Here is a 7950-nt window from a genome sequence, read left to right as displayed (position 1 = left end):
CATGAGTACGGAAGAGGATGTGGGTATGCAATACATTTTCCAGATGAAACTATACAGAAAGCAATGTTGGGTTGACTCCAGCCCACCATTAGAAAAATGTGAAATAGTGATTAAAAAAATAGTGAACTGTTCCATTTTTCCATCAAAGACAGAAAAGTGGCTAAACTGTGCAGCTGAAAGCATCACCTCTGGCACTGCCTGACACATGCATGTTGTCATTCTTTATAACATCTGTGAGAAGATGCATTTTTCAGATGTGTTTCAGGTCATTTTATAATTTTGGGTTCTTCAGAACTAGGGGCTAACTAGGGCACCGACCTGACCAAAACAGACTGCATGATGACAGTCCATCATGCTCACTGTAATTTATATTTAATTTCCAAAAAAAGGTTTCTAATTTCTTCACATCATTTCAAAAACATCTTTGCGATAGAGCTACTCACTAAAATATCTATCAGTACTTTGCATACCACTTTATTTAAATAAACTGTAGTGAATTTAAAGCGAGGCTACTACATAAAATAATTCCTACTGATGCATGAAAAAAAAAAATCTCAGATATGCTTTGCCCACCTTTCTTCCCCTTTTGCACTCACTTTATAGATCCCGTAGCAAAGAGGTTTGACAGAAGAGCTAATCATGGACACATTGATGTTTGGGGGAATAACACACACTTTTTATAGAAAACATTTTTAACTCAAACATTGGCATCTGCAGAATAGTTTCACATCTGGGAGTTACCCAGCCAGAAAAGTTGCAATATCAGGACTTGCACACACAAACAAAACTGAAATAAGTCAGATTTCTCAGATGAAATCCCTGCTCAGAAAGTTGTATGTGAACTCTACAAACAATGCAGATGTCAAATAGTCATAAATATTTTATAAGAGATTTTCAAAATCTCAGCATTAATTCCACAGATAAGTCATAAGTGAGCAGCTCAACCCTATGTGGTATTGAAAACACTTTCTTTTTTTTTTTTTTAGGCAGCAGGACTATTATTTAAATGAATGGGCACACAGATCATTCAAAAAAAAAAAAAAAAAAAAAGGGTTTAGAAGGAAAAAAGTGAGTTGAATATTTAATTAAGTTAGATGAAGGCCCAGAAAACATCAAGCAGCTGAGCTCAAAGGGGGACAATTCAGGACAAAATGGAAGGATGTGTGAATGATGTCCCTCTTCTCAGCCATCAAGTTGGAGTCACTGTAGAAAGTGGCATCATTTTTAACAGCCTCATCAACAAACCCTGTGGAGCAGGCAGGGGCTCCGCAGCTGACCCCAGGGCAGGAGATCAGGGCAGCCCCTGGTCCCAGCCAGGTGTCTCACCCCATCAGACCTCCTGCCCTGCAGATTCACCTGCCTAACATTTTCCTCCACTTTATTTTAGACCAATATTTTCCTACTGCACCGTCACATTTTGCATAGCAGTGAAATAGTAAGAGGCAGCGTCAGGCAAACAGACTGTGTGTGCTTTCTTTTTTTTTTTTTTTTTTTCTTCTTTTTGGAGGGGTGGGGGTGTGGTTTGCACTGGACCATAAAGCAGAAGAGACATGCAAAGGGCCCCGCAGTGTGCATGGTCCTTCCCCCGCTACGTCTGACGAGGCACTTTTCAGTGCAGCAAGCCCTCAGCACAGCCGCGCCGGGAGCTGATGCTGCGAAACCAGTCACGCTTTGCCAGCAAAAGCAAAAGTGAGGTTCGGGAGGCAACAGCATCCCCGTCAAAGCTGTTGTCTGAATAACAAGGACCACTAAACACAGAGCAACAGCTTCAGAAGTTACAGGCTACTTTAGCCTGGGAGTGCAGTGACAAGCTTACCAAGACTGTATTTAACTGCTAGACTACACAGAAAGTCCTGCAAGTGATTTTTTTTCTAATGAAGACATTTATTAATGTCTTTATTTATTAACCTTTCCTGTGAAAACTGCAACCCTATAACTTCTTTACAACTCTAGCCCAGCGCCCTCATAATACTGGACATTTGTCCTTGTAAGTTAGGATGCAAGCAGATTTTTCAATCACATTTGAAGCAAGTTGGGTAAAGATTTATCTATAATGAACGCTTATAAATGAGGTTCATCAACACTTAGAGTCTTGCAATGTCTATTCTTTTAATCATGATGGTAGCATCTAAAATCCAAGCGTGGCTAATCATTTCTTTAATTGTTTACATTATAAATAGAAATATCAAGTTATTTAGCTAACTACCATATGCTCAAGGTGGGTGAACCCATTAGTGGAAGAGATGCAAAAATTCTAGGAAAAAAAAAAAGAATATGAAATAAGCCTCTGCTCATTTTCCTCCACGGACAGACCCTTTGATGCAGAACCCACCAGCAGCCGGCAATCTGGGCTCCTGTGCCTCAGCACACCCGCCACGCAGCAAAGGCAAAGGTCCATGAGAAGCAGCCATGGGGTAGGAGGGGGTGTGAATGCATGGCGCCACCATTCAGCCTGGGGTTTTGCAAGGGAGCCTCTATTTTGTGACCATTGCACCCACCTCAGCTGACACCCGACCAACACACACTAAGGTAGTTGCTCTTTTTGCAGCCGGTCACAGGGCCCTCACCAGGCATCGGGCCTCCAGGTGGAAAGCAGAGACGCTCAGTAGCCGGGTGGTGCCTCAAGTGATGCTCTTTGTCCCCTGACCTTTGCCACTTAAAGAAACGAGACAAACCCCACCGGTGCGACAGAGGAGTCACCCCACATGTGCAAAACAGCTACGGTCTGGTAGCCACCACGCCGGCACCTGTTTTGCCCCACGCCAATCCCCGCTGCGGGCAAGGAGCGGGAACCAGCCACGCGGTCCCTTGCCAGGGACCCCGAGGAGCGGGAGGGCTCAGCCCAGGCTGCCTTCCCCCCCCAGCCACTGGCACGCCCAGCCGGCCCCGTGTTCCTCCTCGTGCAGGGGAGGACGTGTATCCGTCGGTGTGAGCGTGCAGAACAGGGTCTGACCCGATTTGCATAGCAGCCGCAGCAGCTGGACACATCAAATGCCTCCCTGCAGACCATCACCTCGGATTCAGCTCCCCGGGTTAAAAATACATTCGTACTGCATGCGTTCACTGCCGGGCTGGAGGCACGTGGGTAATGAAAGCTCAATCAGGTTGAGCAGCAGAGATGGAAAGCAGAAACCCTCCGAGTGCGAAAAGCACAGGGGTCAGCAGCCTCAGCCTCCACGGAGGGTTAATAAAACCCTTCCTCACCTGGTCCAGCCACTAAAGCAGGCACCAGCGGCTCGGTGCAGATGGCACACTAAGGAGGAAGACTGTACATCCAGGCTGACAACGAGCATGCTGCAAAAGCAAGAGAGACAGCTTATTCATGCAACTCTTGCTTTCTGGTGTGACCGGCTGGCTTACACCATCCTTGACACTACACAACAGCCCCCAGCAGGCTTCCAAAGTATTATATGAATTACCTGTGCAACCACCGCACGCCAGCACCGTACTGACACGGAGCACGGCTCTGAGACCAGGTCAGCTCTACACAGATTTGCTCAGCTCTGCAATATATCACCACGTTTCAGCAGGGAGAAGAGGTCACCTATAGCTGCTGACACACACAGGGGCCTTCAGATCATCCCACTGGGCTGTCCATACCCAGCTTTTGGGGGTGCATCACCCACCCCCCCCCCCCAAAAAAAAAAAAACCAAACCTGCAAAGATGCGGGAGGATGCTCTGCTCAGAGGTTGGGAAATCCCTGCCCTTTCTGGGTATCCTCTAACAGAGAGGAGAGGCAGGCAACCACCCTGGCACGCAGAGGTAAATGCTGCTTTACCTAGACAAGGGCTTCATCTTCACATCTCTCCCTACATCACCAGCTAACCCGGCTGGCACCATCGCCTTCTGCCTCATACATGGCTGCATTTTTATTAGGAGAGTGTTGGTATTAGCAGGCTTGCAAAATGCTGTTCTGCAAGACATTTAAAGGCTCAGCAAAACCAGACTTCGATAAAATAAAAATATACTCCAGCTAATTTGAGTGCTCAAAAATAAGGTAGAAAAATCTCTTTGCTGTGATAAACCTCCTTGCTTTTATAAAAACACAGGTAGGAATTGTACCACAGCCACCAGGCTGAAACCTTCAGCAATAATTATTAATAGATAATGGGGAAAAGTAAGATTCAAAATTCAGATGAAACAGTTATAAAAGTTTACTCACAGCTCCCAATGGCCCATTGGCTGCTCAGTTTTCAGTAGTTCACCTGAAAAGCAAAGCTGGTATGTGATGCAGTCACTGAAATGCTGAAGGAGACCTCTGGGACCTTGCCCTGCCAGGGTGAAAGGCTCCTCCACAGGCTCCAGGGGAGGGGGCTCACCCTCCTGCCAAAGGAGAAGCCTTGCCTTCACAAGAGGGGGTCAGCGGTGCAAAACTCAGCTCAGTCTGTGTTTAGTTGGTCACAGTTCTGGTACTGGTACTTCTGGGACTTTCCCTGAGGACCAATATTTTCGGAAGAACTCAAGGCAGCTTGAACGCTTCCTTCCTCCAGGATCTGACAAACACAAAAGAATCAACCCCCCTGTCCCCCAATCTCCTTCTGATACACCAGAATAAAGTATTTAACGGATATTTGGGGTGCAGTTGGAGAAAAAGGAGGTTATGGAGCCAGTTTTATGCGAGAGTGAAGTCAGCCAGTTACAGCGTTCACTTTTGTTCCTAGAAATCATTAGGTCAACAGCAAAACCTTTCTGGTAGTTCTCCCACATGACCCACAACAGAATGAAAACTCCCAAGTCATTTCCTCCACATCCAGTTGTGCTCTCAGCTGGAGGGTTTTTAGTTTAAGCAGAATATTTCAGAGAGAATGTAGTATGTGCCCGAACCCTGCAACAGCCCTCTGCAACACACGACAAAATGACCGCCTTGTAAATGGACACGGGCAGCACCGAAGAGAAACACTTCACACAATCAAGGAAACCTCCTTGCCTTACCCTTGCTACGTAGCAGGTACGTGTTGTACAAACCCAGCCACTGACATGCACATTTTCCCCTGTGGCTCGACACCCCCTCCCAAAAGATGGCACAGTCAGGCCCACAGGTTCCCCTGGGGCACCCAGCCAGGGGGTGCCCGGCTTCACCCCCTCCCCGCCAACAACCCTACCACCAAACCACCATCACCTGCTGCAAAATAAGTTGTTCTATTTCCCTTTATTTACTATGAGAAAACAGCATAAAGTCCACTTTTTCAGGGCAGATGCACACAGGTATTATCAAGTTTTGTTGCAACCAGTGCAAGCACGGAGACGCAGCAGATGCCACACACTGGGAAACAAAAGGACTTCCCTCATACGTTGGAAATAGTGCTATGTGAAGCCACGCTGTGGTCGTTTCATAAATACCCTGACAGGGTAGCTGGACACTTGTCACCTTACGCCGCACACAACTGAGTGAGAGGGTGCCCCTCACCTCCACCGCCGCAGAGCGCCGTGACCCACAGTCAGCACAACGCCTCAGGACCCCCCCTACCCCACGTCACAGGGGAGGGAAAGCACACCAAAAAAAAAAAACAAAAAAAAAACATGTCTGCGCCCACATGAACAGCCAGCTCTGAATCTCTGGCTAAGTTGTCTTTAGGTGACATAAACCTCAGCTGGCTCTCGGTGCATGGTCTGGATATGCAAACGCCCCACGGGAAACACCCTTTCACACGGTGAGGCGTGACGAGGAAAACATTCTCCTTCCCTGAAAATGCTCTAACAACTTCCAGCGCTGTGAGGCATCCAGCTGTGTATTTAAACCACTTTAAAAAGTACAAAATAAATATTTTCGAGTTTCCTCTTGCAGAGGCTCTGGGCCATGCCTGGCAGTGCCCCTGGGCACCGCTGGGCTGGGCCAGGCAGCGTGGAGCTGGGGCAGTGCCCGCACCCCTCAGCACCCCACTTCAGCTCAAGCCCTCACCAGCCTTTCTGAACTGAAACCCCTCTGTCTCACTTGCGTCAAACACCAGCAGAGTTTTTGGCATCACCGCGGGACTACTACTGGGAATGAGGTCACAGCAAGGCATCCTGAGCAGGGGACAAGCCTGGCAGCTAACCCGCCGAATGAAAGTCAGTGCTATAAAGCTTTTGAGGTGCTTGAAGGTCATTTTTTCCAAGATCTATGTTCCACCTGCTTTGCAGCTGTCATATTGCTTAAGTAAACCAATATCTGATGGCTTTATTCATGTTCAGTAAAGAGTCAGAAAGACTTTTTGTTTGCGGTTAATCACAGAAGAAAAACTGAGGTGCATAAGCCTTATGCTGCAATGCGATCATGTCTATCCTGCCATCACACATGTCGTGGTTTGAACTCAGCCAGCAGCCAAACACCACGCAACCACTTGCTCACCACCCTCCCCCCTAGGGAACGGGGGAGAGAATTGGAGGGGTAAAGGTAAGGAGTCTCATAGGTTGAGATAAAAACAATTTAACCATTGAAATAAAATAAAATTTTTTAAATAATGATAATAGTAATAATAGAAAATACAAACAGGTAATGCACAATGCAATTGCTCACCACCCGACGGCCAATGCCCAGCCCATTCACAGGTAGCGATCTCAGAGGAGTGAGAATCCTGAAACTGCAGTCCTGGAAGTGAGAGCCAGCTTCCCAAACAACCCTCATCTATAGACTGAGCATGATGTTAGGTGCTATGGAATATTCCATTGGCCAATTTGAGTCCGTTGCTTTGGCTGTGCTCCTCTCCCCAGCTTCTTGTGTACCTGCACAGTAGCAGGACATGGGAAGTTGAAAAGTCCTTGATTTCTTAGCAACAACTAAAACCACCAGTACATTATCAACATTCTTCTCATATCAAATCCCATGCTGAATCCAAAACACAGCATTATTATAGCTACTAAGAAGGGGGAAAAAAATAAATATTACCTCTAATCCAGCTGAAACCAGGACAACACACTTTGCAAATCAAAAACTTGCAACTGTCTGAAAATATTCTGTCATTAGGCAAAAAATCCCACATTTCCCAGATTATCTCTGAGTTCCCAAATTAAAAAAAAAAAAAAAAAAAAAACAAACCCAAAACCAAACAATAAAATAAGGAAAATAAAAAGTTACCAGGGTACGATGGCAAGTGATTTGGTCTAGTCACCACCTGAACTTTAGAAGTCTGTGCATAGAGATTTAGCTTCAAATCTCATGATGTCTCTCCTGAGCAGGCAGATCCACAGTCCTGCTCATATCAACTCTCAGTAGCCACACAGAGATGCTGGCACTTGAGGGTGCCACTGGTCCTGCTTGCTTATCCCTAGAGATTTTAACTAAATTAATATTATCTTTTTCCCCCATCCTACCACAGTCGGATCTCACACACTCGTAGGGAGTTTTTCCAATGTTTCCAATCATTTGCATTTTTGACTGTTTAAGCAGGGCTGGCTCCACGCACCTTTGCAGAACATGCCTTGCCTTTGCCATGAATGCAAGCAATTGAATTTGAAGGAGGTGGAAGGACGAGGTAGACCAGGACTGCTGCAGACAGCCGGGCCTGCTGCTGGCTTTTCCACCTGCAGAGCTGAGCTGCCACAGGGTAGGGAGCGGGGATGGAAGGAGTGTGCTCAAGCCGCCCTTGGTGCAGAGCCCAGCACCGAACTGTGGGAAACGGGAAGCTGAACAGGATCAGAGGCCACAGGTGCTTCTCCCCTGAAATTGCTCTTGCAACCACTAATTTCCTTCGGAGCAACGTTTCTCTTCTTACCTTGCTGTTCCTTGCTCATTTAAAGCTGGAAATAAAGCTGGAAAAAAACCCCACCCATGCTTATTCCTGCCTTCCCCAAGGGCGAGGAACGCATTGCTAACCTGTGCCGGGCCAGGCTGGGTTATAAACACAGACCCCAACCAGTTCTGGGCAAACCTTTACCATCCAGAAACATTCGACGTAAAACTACTAACAGCGTCTGCCGTGAGCTGAACTGAGGCTCTGGACCCAAAAACTCTTCTGAACACGATTTCCAGA

The sequence above is a fragment of the Tyto alba genome, unplaced genomic scaffold, assembly GCF_018691265.1.
Source record: "Tyto alba isolate M040663 unplaced genomic scaffold, T.alba_DEE_v4.0 Super-Scaffold_9, whole genome shotgun sequence".
Classification (NCBI taxonomy): domain Eukaryota; kingdom Metazoa; phylum Chordata; class Aves; order Strigiformes; family Tytonidae; genus Tyto; species Tyto alba.
The sequence above is the reverse complement of the archived record's forward strand: the minus strand, read 5'-3'. Positions refer to the sequence as shown.